Here is a 15,018-nt window from a genome sequence, read left to right as displayed (position 1 = left end):
TCCTGGCCCCAGACTGTGTTTATGTGGCCCAGTGTTAAAATGCTCAGACTTGGCAAGGGACAGTAGTCAGAGGTCTGTGGATTTGAGAGATTCTAGGAAATTAGCCCGTATATGAGCATTGTGACAGATACTCCAAGAGACTGGATGAAGCCACTGTGTATCTTGTGATCTGGGGATCTGAATTGTGAGTTTCATACTGAGGGTTGGAAGCTGAATAGAGGTAAACTAAGGCTAGAAGGCTGACAGACCAAAGGAAAGTGTGCTCAACCCAGCATGATGTCTAGTAGCCACTTCACCACAGGGCGGTAGGATCCAGGATAATTACAGGCTGAATCCCATACTCCTTTACTTCAGAGTCTTAGTGTAGGGTGGAGGGTAGGAGATGGGTGGGAGGCAGGTGGGATTAAGGCAGGAGTAAGGACCCCAGAGAATATCCTGCCATAAAACGGCAGGATTTGAACACAGAATGGCTCTTTCTCTGTTTTCCCGGGAAGGCTGTGCAAGCAGAGTATGTGTAGTAGTGGCCAGCACACTGGAGGTCCTGCTGGATGTGCCCCCTGACAGAGGCAGAGGAGGCTGGGGTTGCCATCTGGAGGGAGACATTTATTTTGTTGCTTCAAAGGTGCTGGTAGAAGAGACTGCTTGATTTGTAGTAGGCAGATTATCTCTCAAGAGAACTAAGATATTGCCAATTCTTCTGCTTTGTAAAAGCGGCTTTGTCTCAGACTGATGGCCAGGAGTAAGTCCCTGGGAGCCTCAGTCTCCTTCCAGGCACTTCCCAGGCCATTTCCAAATTTCCGCATCTGGTGTTTAGTATCTTTATTCTCTCTCTGGCTTTCCTTAGTCAAGAAGCCTGAATCTTCCATCTTCTCCTCCAGGAAAGCCTGCCCTATTTGGGGGGACAGTCTTCTGTCTGATACCAGGCAGATGACTCCAGAGCCCCAGATCAGGGGCTCTGCTGAAAGAGTTAGATGGAGACTCTGTAGCCCCTGAAACAAGAAGTCTTCTTGCTGCTCTGGACTCTTCAGAAAGCACTGGGACTAGGTGACTAGGACAGAACAGTTGGACTGGGCGACTGCAAGAGAAAATTCAAGCTGGAAGGACCCTTAGAGAACAGCTAGTTCAAACAGCCCAATTGCCCTCTTGTTATACGCAGGGAAAAGCAGAGGCTTTTCAGTGGGGGCAGGGTTTTGCTCAAGATCTTACCACCCTGGAAACCAGGACCTGGGCTCCAGCCTGCTGACTCCTTCTTTCCCTCTCTGAATTTTTCCCTTCTTAGCCACATTGCCACTCAGAGGTAGAAAAAGAAAACTGGAAAGCCCTAAAGGGCTCTTGTGTAAGTCTGCCTGCTCACATGGCGGCCAGAGCCCAGTATAGAAATGGGCAGGATACGTGCCTGATTTCCCTGTTACTTGGGTAGAACTAGCTGTCTTTGGTGGAGATGCTGCTAGACTCCAGTCTGGTGGGCACTGGGAGGCTTCTGAAGTACACGGCATCTTTTAGGCATTCTGGTATCCAACAACAGCTTACTTTTCTTGAATTCCTTTGATCCCAAAGTAAGGAGTGACTTTAAAAGATTTACTTTGCTCCTGTGTTTTCAGGTTTGGAATTTCAGTTGTTTTTAAAGAGCTAAGAAAATACTATAGACTCTTCTAGGAACTAAATCTAGAATCTAATCATATATATATACATATATATATGTATATATGTATATATATATACACACATATATATACACATATATACACACACATACATATATATACACACATATATATACACATATATATACACACACACATATATATATATATATATATATACACACATACACACACACACACACACACACACACACACATATATATTCTCTTGGTACAGTGTAAGTCTATACACTCAAATTCCCTCATCTTATGGAGGAGACAGCTTCTGTATTTATTTTTTAAAAAGTCTTTTTCAAGGATCAATCTATTACATGAATAGATTGCCCACTGTGAATGAGATAATAAAATTGGTAGACCTCATGGGGCTCACAACTGTGGGGGATACAGGGGTACAAGTGACAGTGATAAAGTGATATAAATATCATGATGAAGGCATCTTCAAACTGTTGTGGGATTGCAGACTAAGCAAACAGATTCTGCCAAGAGATCAGGAAATATTTCTCAGGGGAGGTGATAACGGAGTTGGGCCTTGAAAGCAGTAAGCTTTTGCCTGTCGTAGAGGCGGAGGTAGGGAGGCGGATAAAGGTAACAGCATAAGCACTGGGGAGGGGCTGTAGGAGAGGAAAAACGCAGTGTTCAGGGCATAGGTGGTGTGTGGTTGTTGTGCCAGTAGATGGGTGTGGGCAGCAGGGGAAGCATGGGCAGCAGATGAAGCCAGAAAGGATTTCAGATTTTGGTGCTAATGTATCTCATGAGGGGGTTTAGTCACACTGCTGTTACTGTTATTTAGGCTTTCCTTATTTTCCCCTCAAATAGTAGTTTTATATATATATATATGTATATGTATAAATGTGTATATATATGTGTATGAATGTGTATGTATACATATACAAATATTTAATAATGAAAAAATTTTTTTCAAACCTTTTATACTCCAAATTATAAAACATAAGATTTTTTTTTTTTAGGGAAAATGTATTTCTTGCAAGTACAGTGACCTGCACAGTAGACATAAGAGAAAGCGTTTTTGTCCCTGAATGCTGCTGACCTGAGAGAACCTTCTCATGTATGGGAGTTGGGCCATTCCTGCATCCCGCTTGGTTTGGCAATGTTACTGGTGGAGGAGTGCCTGTAATGGGTAATGGGAGAGGCTATAAAACCCTGGAGCGCGTCCCTAGAAGAGTGACCTTACGAGGAAATTTCTGGGAAACAAACCACAGGGAGACTTTACAGGAATTTTTGGTTGAGCCCACAGGCAAGGCACATAAGAAAAGGGGATGTAATTATAGTTTGTAAGCCTATGAAAAGAAACAATGAGTGACATGAAATAGCTGTTCTAAGTTTCTTCTTCCTGTAGGACAGGATGAAATGTGTTTTTGTTTTTGTTTTTTTTTTTTTTTTTGCATTCATTCAGCAGACATTAATTGAGTGCCAGCTGGGATCTGGGCCCCATACTAAATGCAGGGAATATGGCGGCAAAAACAGTCAAGGTTCCTGCTCCTAAAGGAACTCATTGGGGAAAACTGACATTATGAAAAGGATGGATATATTTTGGTTAGAGATGATGGTGAGTGCTATGAAGGATAAATCCTCATTTAGATTGGAGGATTGTGGAAGACTTCTCTGAGGAGGTGAGAGTCCCGGTTGAGGCAAGGTAAGAGCCAGTTTGGCACATGGGGAGTGACACAGGCAAAGGGGAACAGCTTGGGGAAAATCTGGCCCTTGTAGCTGGCACACTCAGGTGGAGGGCAGGAAATGTGCTGAGAGGAGGCTGGAGAAGGATCACAGGGCCTTCTAGGTCCTGGTAAGAATCAAGCTTTCATCTAAAGTGCAGTGGGAAGACACTGAAGTGTGTTAAGGAGGAAATGACATGATCTGATGTAAAAGGGTGATTCAGACAGCTGCATGGAGAATGGAGCTGTGAGGGCAAGAGTGAAAGCTGGGGCAATCGGACATTTTTCAGTCATTAAGGAACGGGACTAGGGTGGAGGTGGAGGTGCAGAAAAATGGACGGATACATTTTGGAAAAAGAAATGTTTGGAATTGGTAAATGGATTGGATATGGAGAGGGGGAGGTGGGAATATGCAAGGGTATCTCCCAGATTTCTGGCATAGGTATGCATGCATGCCACTCAACAGATCCTAGACCACATGAGGCTGTAAGAGCCCTATCATTTGGGAAAGGTCAAACAGGATTGGTCTGAATCCAGCTGTGCAGGGGCAGCAGGGGGATTCAGCTGTCCTCTTGCTCTGCCTAGTGCAGAGAGCTTATACCTGTCACAGCACCCAAGCAGGGATTCTGATTCTCCCATAATGGGGCCCTTACTGTGTCCCTTCCCCTAGAGGACAAGGCTCTAAAGAACCTCTGTGAACTCCAGCATGCCACTAGGGGGAGCATGGCCTGCATTCTGTTCCTGGTCTGTGGGGCTTTTTGAAGTTTGCATTACTTTAGAGTCTGACTTGTGTCTTCAGCCCTGGTCCTGGCCCCTGGCCCCTCACAGTGCTTAGAAGAATGCCTGATATATGGTAGGTGCTGGATCAATATTTGTTGGTGCTAATACTGTAACTGAGTATTAGCTTGTTGTAGAAGTGGATGGGCATCACCTCTTCTTAGTGTGGGTACTTGGAAGTGGAGGGTCAGGAGGAGAGCAAAGGGATGCCTGTTGGGAATGGGAAGGGGAGAGGTTCAGTGACTTGATGGTGTTCCACTTGTCATTTCATTCAGTCTTTCTTTGCAGACGTGGGGAACTAGGGCCTTTGAGGGATTCCTGAGCTGGTGTTTGGGTCAGGTCAGGCTTCTGTAGTGGGAAATTGGACCTGACCGTTTTGAAGCTCTGATTGCTTCACTAAAGCAATAGTGCCCACCACTTAGGATTTATTTCCTGTTGGATTTTCTAACACTTTCCCTACCTTAGCTTCTGACATATATTTACTTTTTAAACTCAAGTCAATTAAAATCTTATTTTGATAATTTTGTGATATATCAGAGGTCAATAAAAGTCAAAAGGATTCTATAAAGGATCGCTGCATTAAAGATTCCATCAGGACCTCACTGGCAGTGTTTTAGGAAAGCAGCATTGAAAAATCTCTTACTTGGGGCACCTGGGTGGCTCAGTTGGTTAAGCATCTGACTTTGGCTCAGGTCATGATCTTGTTGTTCATGAGTTTGAGCCCCGCATCAGGCTCTGTGCTGACAGCTCAGAGCCTGGAGCCTACTTCAGATTCTGTGTCTTCCTCTCTCTCTGCCCCTCCCCCGCTTGTGCTCTGTCTGTCTCTCTCTCTCTCTCTTTCAAAAAATAAACCAACATTAAATTAAAAAAAAAGAAAGAAAAAGAAAAATCTCTTCTTTGAGCCTCGGTGTTCTCCTCTTGGAGAGATAACAGAGGCCCTGGGTTTTGTTTGTCTGTATGTAGTGAAAACAGTAGAGATGAATGAAGTTCTTAGCTCAGTGCCCGACTTAAGAAGAATGCTTTTACATAGTCATCTCTTTTATGCCCATCCCAGCCCTATCAGTTGCCCATGGGACAGGTTTCATAGGTAGAAACTGGGAGGGTAGGTGACTTGCCCAAGGTCACATGGCTAGTTAATGGTGGAACCAGATACTGCCAAGGTCTTCTGACCCCCTGCTCCACCTGGTTTCTCTGCAGCCTCTCTGCTTACTACACAAAAGAGAGTTGAAAAGCTTCTGTACTCTTTCTAGATCTGTTATTTTCTGGTTCTGTGACCTGGGGCAAGTCATTTGACCTCTCTTTCAGATTTTCATCTCAATCTGTTAAATTAGATTTAATAATCTGTGATAATAGCAGTCCTAACTTTCAGGTCAGTTGTGTTGAACAGATGAGTCAAGATTTCTGAGAGTACTTCGAAAAAGTGTAAGGTAAATTATAGCTACAGGGCAAGACTTTTCCCTCTAATTTTTGTATCATTACCTTCTACAGCTCATAGATGCTATCATACAGTCTTCAGGCCAACAGGATGGTAGTCAGGTCTAATTCACAATGACTCAGAAAGATTCTCTGCCTTCCTCCTTGTATCTCAATATTGGCTATCAAAAAAGTTGTTAGTTTTTAAGATCAGATGGTAGTGTGCTTTAGTGGAAGGACACTGGACTAAAGGACAATGGACTGGCCTCTACTAGTTCTTTGACGGCCTAACTCACTAGCTGTGTAACTGTGGGCTGAACATTTGATCTCTCTGAGCCTCAGTTTTCCCATGTATAAAATGGTAATAATATTGCTCAGTGTATTTCAGAAGGTTTGAGGGTCAGACAAAATAGTGCATATAATAGAAGGTCATGGGGCGCCTGTGTGGCTCAGTTGGTTGAGCATCCAACTGAGCTTGATCTCAGCTCGGGTCATGATCCCAGGGTTGCGGGATCACAAAGAAGAAATATACATGGGGGGATTGAATTGAGAGGGCCTGCTGTGTCCTAGGCACTGTGCTGGCTCTTGGACAAAAATGATAGTATCCCCGGCTGTGACAGCAGCTCACAGACATCCAGGGGCTTTAGCTGTAGGTCCTGAGCAGGGCAGAGAGATGAGATTGTGTTTGTATCTTGTTTGTTGCTTCTGCTATGACTCTGGACTTGTCTGGGACTCTTAATGGTCCTGACCTGGTGTCTTTCCTCTCTGTTGCAGGAAGATGAGAGACTGCTTGGGTATCAGCAATAGTACCATGAGTCCCTGCACTGGTTAAAGCCATCGCCACAACCTGGGCAGGCAGCAAGGTAAGTGGAGAGGCCAGTCCAGGCGAGCTCCTGGGATGTGAATACATTTCCGCCTCAAGTGCTGCCCGGAAAATCCCAAGTGCACAAACAAGTCAAGGCAATGCATCTGGGTCCTCCTACCCACACTCCAGGACCCAGAGGAAGGGCTTGCTTCCCCTCCCAAGTGCTCCAGCTAGCTCCCTCCCTGCTGGCCAGGCTTCTTCCAAGTTAAAAAAAAAAAAAAAATGAGACACTAGAGGGGAGGAAAACAAGTCCACTCACTGTCTTTCCCTTCTCCCATCTTAACTGTTCAAGCAAGTTCCCAGGAGCTGCCCAGAGCTCTTGTTTGACTGGAAGGGAGGTAGGAGGAGTGGAATGTGTGCAAAACCCGAGCTGATCAAAAGACAGTGCTGTTTCATGGAAGCCTCCCAGAACTGAGAGCGGGAGAGAAGGGGGGTGGAGGGGGAGAGAGGAGAGGAGACAGACAGAGAGAGAAAGAGAGAGAGAGAGAGAGAGAGAGCACGAGCGCGAGCGCACAAGCGAGAGCAGGAGAGAGAGAGCAAGCCAGAGCACAGAGCACGCTGGCTGGCGAGAACAGGGTCTCCATGACAACTGGCCTGGCCGGCTAGAAGTGCTCTGCTCATTTGGCTGGAAGGAGCGCCACGAAAGGTCAGAGGAAGGAGCTGTGGGAAGCTCGCAGCAGGTATCGGAGCTTAAGCGAGTGGATTTTGGGGCCCTGGGCTCCCTTACAGACTGTGGTGTGAGCCAAACTCTGCCGAGAATGGAGTGGGCAGGAAAGCACCGGGACTTTCAGGTAAGGTCAGCTCCGGCTTGGATTGTTTTTTCTCCTTTCCTGGCCATAGTCTTGGGCTGTTTTCTGGGAGGCAGGGATAAGTCTGTACTCTCTGCTCAGGGTTTGGGGCTCAGGAATGATGTCATGCTCCAACAGTTGGATTCTATTAGCTTAAGGAGGAGGGAAACAGCCAATTTTCTTGACTTTGCAAATCTAGCTGATCTCACTCTTGCTGAACCTGAGGTGTTTAGACTTTTCTGTAGAAATCATCATCTTGTATTTAGCACAAAGGCTTAGGATATTTTACAGAAACAGTTTTTTTATATAGAAAAAGCAAGTTATCGTCATTCCAGCATTGTGTTTGGAGTTCCTACGTGGAAACTCCAGTGTCTTTTGAGTGGCTTGGTTTGTTCTAGTGAACACTGTCTGTTTTGTCTCTTGGTGTTGCTATGTCTGACCTGTAGTGAAAAAAGAAAAAGCTCCAATTAACTCAGCTAGGAGCTTGTGGTGAGTTCCCAGTCTCTGGAGCAGTTATTAGGACAGAGGGACTGTCTTAGGGATATCTGAGCTAGGGTCACTCTCTTCGTTTCTCCCTCAGGTAACTTGGAAAGAAGCAAGCTGTCCTCCTTTATTAATAAGGCCCATCACAGGCTTTGCTAAAGGAGGCTGGCAGGTGTGTGTGTGTTTTGGGCTGGGGGTGGGGGCTGTGAAGAGGTTTCCTATACAGATATCTCTGAGTGAGCTCTCAGTGGTGGCTGCTACTAGGTTGCCTGTGGAGACATGAGGCACGAGGTTGTGGTTGTGGAGACACAGTACTGAGGTACTGTGATGGATTCTTCAGGTTAATATTTTAACCAAATCTCAGAGCACGCACTGTCCACACTGTGCATTCCTGTTTTGTTTGTCCTGTGCTTTGGTGAAACTTGTTCTGTCCCAGAGGAGTGGTGTGTGCTAAGCTCAGTGTGGCCTAGGAGAGGAGATCCTTCCAGAAAGGCACTTTTATAGGTGATGGGGTAGTTAGGTTCTCAGTGATCTTATTTGGAGCATTAATGCAGCAGACACTCCCTGCAGTGGAGACTTATCAGGAGATGTGCTTCTGCTTCAGCCATGTTACATCTCAAACTTACTGCTGGGCCTTAGGGAACATTGTGGATGCCTCTGGTTTCTCTGTGGGTTGAGGGAACAGCTGCTGTCCTGGCTCTTCGGTTTTTCTTCTTGAACTTTTTGAACAGAATGTCTTTTGTATTCTGGCAGACAATGAGGGGGCCTTCTGATTAACTTCGGGTCAGCTTGCCAGTAAAAGCACTGACCATGTCCCCAGTTTGGGCTCCCTGATTGTATACATGTACGCATCAGTATTGTGGCCTGAGGGTCCACAAGGGTGAACTCCGTGGCCCTGGACCTCAGATGGGCCACTGCTATAGTGATGCCTCCTTTTAATACACTCCCAGTGATCCTCCACTTAGTTGAAACCTCTGTTTTGTTGGAAGCATATGGCATTGCACTGTTGGTTGGGATTTAAATTTGGGGGTGTGAGGAGGAGGCTTCTCTGAGTCAGTGGGCAGTGCAAATCCAGAATCCCACTTTTCTACTCAAGTGGCTGTGGTTGGGGTTCCTCTAACTTTATCACCCCCACACATATGAAGAGGGTGAGCAGGTGGTCATTCTTTTGATGTAGCAGAATGAGTACTGGATTTGAGGTGAGGAGACTTAGGTCCATGGTCAGGTTCTGCTACTTGCCATCAAGGTGGCCATGGGCAAGACCATTAACCTATGTGACCTTTAGATTTATTAGCTCTGAGATGAGAGATAATGATATAACTACTTTAACAGGTCTGTTGGGAGGAACAAAAATGAGGTAATTTCTGTGAAAGTGGGGCATCTAGGTGGTGCAGTCAGTTAAGTGTCCGCCTCTTGATCTCCACTGAGGTCATGATGTCACAGTTTGTGAGTTTGAGCCCTGCATCAGGCTCTGTGCTGATGGCGTGGAGTTGGCTCGGGGTTCTGTCTCTCCTTCTGTCTGCCCCTCCCCAACTTGTACTCTCTCTCTCTCTCTTTCTCTCAAAATAAATAAGCTTAAAACAATTTCTATGAAAGTAATTTTAAGCAAGTCAAGTCCTGTATAATGTGAGATGTTGTGAATTAAAGCTTGAATGATGGCCCCATTCTCTTCTGGAAAGGCATTTTGCCTCTCTGGTCTAGTTTCCCAATTTATAAATTGCCCTATTCTTTTGTGCATTTATAAATAAAAATGAGAAAAAACCTTTAAAAAGTCCTTCGAGATATTAAAGGAAACAAATGATGCTTTCTTTGGGAAATAGAAGAGTGATGTTCACTGCAGGTTTGAGCCTCATAAATGATGTTTCAGAGATGAAGCTTTCTTTGCTTAGGTTACCCGACTCATGTGTTTAGTATAGAAGAGAAGGATTCCAAGAGACCCTTCGCTTTTCCAGTGTCCCACAGCTAACTACCTGGCAGTTATGGTATACATTTCAGTAGCTGGAAGAGAGGCTTCTGATTGTGAGGGCTGGTTCCCTCATTCTGCTAGCTGGGTTCTGGGTCTGAAAGACAGGGTTTGGGGCGCCTGGGTGGCGCAGTCGGTTAAGCGTCCGACTTCAGCCAGGTCACGATCTCGCGGTCCGTGGGTTCGAGCCCCGCGTCAGGCTCTGGGCTGATGGCTCGGAGCCTGGAGCCTGTTTCTGATTCTGTGTCTCCCTCTCTCTCTGCCCCTCCCCCGTTCATGCAGTGTCTCTCTCTGTCCCAAAAATAAATAAAAAACGTTGAAAAAAAAATTAAAAAAAAGAAAAATGAAAGACAGGGTTTAACCGGCAGGCAGTTATCACTCTGAAAGGCTCCTTGGGGGCTGGGCAGCTCTTTTAGGAACCTGTATGGCTACAGCTTAGAGGGAAACAAGAAAGAAATGAGGAAGTGGGAATTTCAAGGGCAGAGATTCTTGATATGCATTGGGACTATGCCAAGGAACAGAAAAGCAGGGGTGGGGAGACTTCAGGAAAGGGCACCCAGATCTGTTCTCAGGGAGTGTGTAGGGCTCATGGCATGCTAGGTGGGAACACAGGGAGAGACCTGGCCCCCCATTTGGCAGCCTCAGCTTTTGTAGCAGGACAGGGCAAGCTTCCATGCCCTGGAGTAGGCTCTGGGAAGAAGCCCCTGGGAAGACCCTGAGGAGACAGATCTGTTATTGTTTAACAACAGAGCCTTTTTTCAGGTGAATCCATCACAGTAGCCTCTCAGGCCCGACAGAGAAGTGGTCCGTAGCTTAGATTGGGGCTGCAGCTGGTCCCCACTCCTGCTCAGTCCAGCTTCCCAGAGGTGAGTCACACGTTGGATGGATCCCTCCATATTCTTTAAGGATTGAAAAGTAACGTTCCTGTTCTCACTCCCTCTCTCCCCTTCCTCTACCGCCCTTCCTACATACTCTCCCTCTGGGCTCCCTCTCTCTAAAATTAGAATAATCAGTTACCCAAGGAAGTTGAAACTTTGAAATGCCTTAGAGGACAGGCCTAGGGCATCCTGAATTCTGCTGGCTCTACCCTGTCCCTGGAATGGAGGGTGTGGGTTTACAGTATGCAGGGGTGCCTCTGACTCCAGATATCTTGGCAACACTGCTGAGTTATAAGTAAGAGAGGCTGTGCTCCGTGTGTACCTAATCTGATTCTAAGAACTACTTTGGGGAGGACCACGGGGAGGAGGTGGAAAGGTCAGAGTCTGGGACTGCCAGAACACCTCCCTGCAGGCAGGTGGGGCTGAGAGACTGAAGAGCATGTCTTCTTGTTGCTTCTCTTTGTCTGTTATGTGTCACTGCCCTGGAGTCTCCTGATTTCCAGTGTTGGGCCCAAGAGAGTTTGCCAAGGCAGCCAAGCGAAGGGAATGTGTATCTGAGCCTAGAGGAGTCCAGGCAGCCGCCCTGCAGAGTGTTGGCTTGGCCTCCCTTCTGAGCCTTTACATTAGCTTGGAAGAAGAGGGTGTTTAGGGTGGACAGGGGTGGGGGAGGGGGAAATCTGCTGGTAGATAATTGAGTTCTTTGAGTTAGAGTAACCATGGAAAGTGGAGAAGGGGCCAGGAGGGCATGAAAGAAAAAAAAAAATTACCATCTGGCATAGTCTGCAGAGATTTCTCTATAAAGCCTGAGGGAGAACTTGCATTAGTGAGCACCTTCTCCTGGGGATGGGGAGGGAGATTCTGAGCATCTATTTTTGGCTTGGGAGGAGGCACTGTGTGCATCTATCTCAGTAGGTGGGTGCAGTAAAATGCTGGGTGCATCTATCTTAGGGGAATATGCTGCATAATATTGCCTGATAGAAAAATCCCCAGTGTCTCTGTTTCCACCTGTAAGACCTAGAAAACTTGCCTGTGTGTATTTGTGTGTTGAGGGGAGAGGAGGATGTTAAATGAGTTTAGACCTCATTGTAGGATTTCTCCAAAGATCCCTTCTCTTATTATCTCTGGCTCTGATATACTGTTCTTGAAGGGCTATTGAAATGATCACAATATTCTCATCTAAAAACTGCCTATATGTTAGATTGCACTGTATCTATAAAAGGTGAATTATATATGCAATTAGGGTATGAAAGCTGACCTGTTTCTAAGTGTTTGTCATATAAACCACCCATTTCTCAAAGATAGACTCCTCTTCTGTGTGACTTGTCTCTGAAGGGGTTTGTATATGAGCTAGAGATTGACTAATGAGAAACAGTACAGTGAATGAAGGACTGTTTGACCCTGGGGAAAATGAAATGAACTGGGAGTTAGGGGAGACAAGATCTGAAGCAGTAGGAAAACTAGAAGGAAACAGGAGAAAGGCCCTGGGCAAGGGGACTGGGGAAAGGTAGTTCTGAGGGGAAGCAGGGGAGATAGAAGGTAGTTCTTGGGCTGCTCTAGGAGGCCTTTACAATTTAGCAGAAGGCTGGCCTGTCCCCGGGGGACCCAATGAGACAGCGTTGTGTCCTGGGAGGCCGGCATTGGAGTTGACACCCCTGTTCATTTGCTCTTGGGCTCAGAGGCATCTCTGGTACCCATGTGCCCTCTTAGTCTGTTCACCCATTTTGTCAGTGAATACAGAGTGGCTAGGCCAAGGGCTGGGGAGGGTCTAGATAGTAGCAAGTGAGGGACTTATCCCATATATATATTATGTTAGATGTTGTATTGTAGTTATTTCCTCCCCAAAGTGAGCCTCTGTGTGTTCGACTAAGAAAGAAGAAACAAAGACCCACTGAAGTTTGGCGTTTTGCAGGTAGGGTTAATGATCATCTCATGCGTTAGGCTGGGAAGAAGGAGGAATAGCCAACTCTTAGACTCTGATGTGAAGTACTGTTTGAATGATGGATGAAAGCCAACTATAAAGGACTGGAAATATGAGGAGGGAGAGGGTTCTAGGTCTCTGTTGAAGTTTCTCTGAGAGTGTCAGTGAATTGGGTGTGGGAGGATAGGAAAAGGGAAAGGGAAAAATTGGAAAGAAAACTATATAGTCAGCTAGTTTTCAGAACTCTTTAGCCTTGTTAGAGGAAGTGAATTTTGGTGTGCTCACTTACGTCTTGGAACACAGCTCCCTGATGGAGTTCTGACAGCTAAATATCATAGATTGCTTTTAAATGAATCAACCTGCAATGTGTTTGTTCAGCTATCAGTGACTCTTGATGCTCAGTGCGTGTGTGGTGGAATGGACCACTTGCACTTACTGTGAATGTCTCAGTGCAGCAAGGTGTGGTAATGAAGAGCTGGTGCCCAAGGGTCTTACACGCCTAGGTTTAGAACCTGCCATTACAGTTACTGGCTGTGTGACCTTGGACAAGTTGTTTAATCTCCCTGAGCCTCCCTTTTCTGTGAGGCATCTGTGAAATGTATAATAGTAGTACTTAGCTTGTTAGCATTGTGCCAAGGAGTGAATGAAATGACACCTGTAAGGCTCTCAGCCAGTGCCTGGCACCTAGTAAAGGTTCGGTGCTTTCCATTATCATTATGAACTTAGTGCAGCATTTTGAAGAGTACAGCGGGCATCTCTCTCTTTTTTTTTTTCAAAGATTTATTTCGAGAGAGAGAGAGAGAGTGAGAAGGGGGAGGGGCAGAGGAAGAGGGTGAGAGAGAATCCCAAGCAGCCCCCACGCTGTCAGCACACAGCCTGATGTGGGGTTCAATCTTACAAATCGTGAAATCATGACCTGAGTTGAAACCAAGAAGTTTTGACTGAGCCGCCCAGGTGTCCCTATACTTTGCATTTTATTCACCTTTCTGACACCTGGGGAGAGTCTCCACGGTGGTCCTTCTCACCCCAGCTTCAGAGGCTCTGCTTTACCCTCCTGTAGGATGCCTAACCTTCACTGTCATGGCAGACTAGAACTTCTTCTTGCCAGTTGCTTCCTGGCAGCCTGCCCAGTCAGGGCCCTAGGTCCTCCTTCCCCCAACATTGGCCGCCCTTCACAAGCTGCTGTTGGTCCTTCTACTTCCATGAATCCTACCTGTGTATCCTTTAAGACCCTTTGTAGCCAGCCTACGTGCTTAGTAGTCTGGCTCTTCCTCTTACTATCTGTGGATCTCTGGGGAGTTAACCTTTGTTAAACCTTAGTGTCTGCATCTGTAAATTGGGAATAATCTTACTCCTTTCAAAGGTTTGTTGTAAGGGTTAAATGAGTTAATTTTTTTTAATAATTTTTTAAAATGTTTACTTATTTGGAGGGGGAGGGGCCGAGAGAGAGGGAGACACAGAATGTGAAGCAGGCTCCGAGCTGTCAGCATCGAGCCTGATGTGGGACTCGAATCCATGAACCATGAGATCATGACCTGAGCTAAAGTTGGATACTTAACCTTCTGAGCCACCCAGGTGCACCAAATTAGTGAATTTATATAGCGCACTTAGCTTAGTTGCTGGCACAAATATGCTTTCAGTAATTGTTAGCTGTAATTGTTGTTTGAGATCTGTCCCTCCTGTGGGTTCCTCGGCCTCCATATAGCAGTACAGAGAGCCCTGGCCAGGTGGTCAGCAGATCTGAGCTTTAGTCCTGGATCTGTTGGTGACTTTTGGGTGACCTTGGGGAAGTAACCTTGGCTTCTCTAGGCTTCAGTTTCCTCTTCTAGAAAGTGGGGGGTTTAGGGGCGCCTGGGTGGCGCAGTCAGTTGAGCGTCCGACTTCGGCCAGGTCACGATCTCGCGGTCCGTGAGTTCGAGCCCCGCGTCGGGCTCTGGGCTGATGGCTTAGAGCCTGGAGCCTGCTTCCCATTCTGTGTCTCCCTCTCTCTCTGCCCCTCCCCCGTTCGTGCTCTGTCTCTCTCTGTCCGAAATAAATAAATAAAAAAAAGTTTAAAAAACAAACAAAAAAAAGAAAGTGGGGGGTTTAGGTAGAATGTTTTCATTGACATTTTGACTTGACTCTTAAATGCATATGTCTTGTCTTTCCAACTAGATTCCCTGAAGTTCTATAAAATTATTCCCCAAATTGGCCAACATATATTGCTTATGCTTAAAAAATATTTGCATAGCTTTTTTTTTTTTAATCCTATCAGCTGGATTCTAGAAAGCATTTGACTTGGTTCTCATAACTTGGAGCCTGGAATCTTGCTCTCAGATGCACAGGGCTTGGTTGTAACAACCTGCAAAGAGGCTCCAGCCTTTAGTAAGTTAGAAAATCTACCAGGTTAGTAAGAAAGGTGGTGGGTTTCACTTGGTGCTCCTGGGGAAATTTTGGTTGACAGATGTTTAGGGTACTTATTTGTTCTGCTGTATAGACTCAGATCAGCTTTGTGAATAAGTACTGCCATCACTATTTCCTTCTCTCTGTGGAGAAAAATGTCAGTGTTTCCTTCAGGATTTGAAGCGAGCCATTGGTGCTCAAAGAAAAACCTGTG

The 15,018-nt window shown here is 46.0% G+C and overlaps 1 protein-coding gene across 1 annotated transcript in view; it reads left to right on the top strand.

Moving 5' to 3' along the window:
• The first annotated feature begins 6,319 nt into the window (after positions 1 to 6,319).
• The window catches only part of DENND2B (DENN domain containing 2B), a 108,745-nt gene continuing 100,046 nt past the window's right edge, over positions 6,320 to 15,018 (top strand). The window contains exon 1 of the mRNA XM_047072147.1: positions 6,320 to 6,390. The gene's annotated coding sequence lies outside the window, so the exon portion shown is untranslated. The remainder of the gene's footprint in view (positions 6,391 to 15,018) is intronic.

This window comes from Lynx rufus, unplaced genomic scaffold, assembly GCF_022079265.1.
Source record: "Lynx rufus isolate CCGP_SWC_20201006 ecotype Redwood Valley unplaced genomic scaffold, mLynRuf1.p SCAF_9, whole genome shotgun sequence".
NCBI classification, from domain to species: Eukaryota; Metazoa; Chordata; class Mammalia; order Carnivora; family Felidae; genus Lynx; species Lynx rufus.
The sequence above is the reverse complement of the archived record's forward strand: the minus strand, read 5'-3'. Positions and strand labels throughout refer to the sequence as shown.